This window comes from Orycteropus afer, unplaced genomic scaffold, assembly GCF_000298275.1.
Source record: "Orycteropus afer afer isolate SDZICR_OR568_19922 unplaced genomic scaffold, OryAfe1.0 scaffold00017, whole genome shotgun sequence".
NCBI classification, from domain to species: domain Eukaryota; kingdom Metazoa; phylum Chordata; class Mammalia; order Tubulidentata; family Orycteropodidae; genus Orycteropus; species Orycteropus afer.
The window spans coordinates 8,381,139-8,382,265 of record NW_006921604.1 but is presented as its reverse complement, the minus strand read 5'-3'; positions in this window follow the sequence as shown (position 1 = coordinate 8,382,265).

Here is a 1,127-nt window from a genome sequence, read left to right as displayed (position 1 = left end):
CCAATATTTTGCCCATAAAATCTCTCACTATTGCAACTCGAGGCTTAAATTTTTTCTTCAGTTCTTTCAGTTTGAGAAATGCTGAGCTTGTTCTTCCTTTTTGGTTTTCAGACTCCAGGTCTTTAACAACCAATCATTATACAGTCATAATAGGAGGCTTTAATACACCATTTTCAATCACAGATAGAGCAACTGGAAAGAAACTCAACAAAAATACAGAAGAGCTAAAAATACAGCCCACCTAATTGACCTTATAGACATGTATAGAGCACTTCATCCAACAACAGCACAGTAGAGATTCTGTTCTGGGGCACATAGAACATTATTCATGATAGACCAAATATTAGGACACTGAACAAGCCTCAAAAAATTTAAAAACATTGAAATGCTGTAAAGTATCTTCTCATATCACAGTGCTCTAAAATTAGAAATCAACAATAGGAAAATCAAAGGAAAAAGAGGAAACACATGGAAACTGATTATACCCTCATTGAAAATGACTGGGCAATAGAAGAAATAAAAAATTCCTTAAATCAAATGAGAACAAACACACAGCATAGCAAAATCTTTTGGCCACAGTAAAAGCAAAGATCAGAGGCCAATTTATAGCAATAAATGCACACATTAAAAAAAAAAAAAAAAAAAACTATTTCAAGAGGTAGCAAATGATCAAGAACAAATGGTATTGAAGAAGGAAATCCAAACTGCACTGAAGGCATTGGTGAAAAACAAGGCTCCAGGAATTAATGAAATATCAACGGAGGTGTTTCAACAAATGGATGCAACACTGGAACTGTTTATTCATCTATGCCAAGAAATTTACTCATCCCTCCAACCAACTGGAAGAGACCCAGATTTGTGCCTATTCCAACAAAGGCAGTCCAAAAGAATGCAGAAATTATCAAGTATATCATTAATATCACACACAAGTAAAATTTTGTTGAAGATAATTCAAAAATGTTTGCAGCAGTACAATGACAGGGAACTGCTAAAAATTCAAGCTAGATTCAGAAGAGGATGTAGAATGAGGGATATCATTGCTGATGTCAGATGGATCTTGACTGAAAGTAAAGAATACTAGAAGATGCTTAGCCTGTGTTTTATTGACTATGCAAAGGAACTTAACT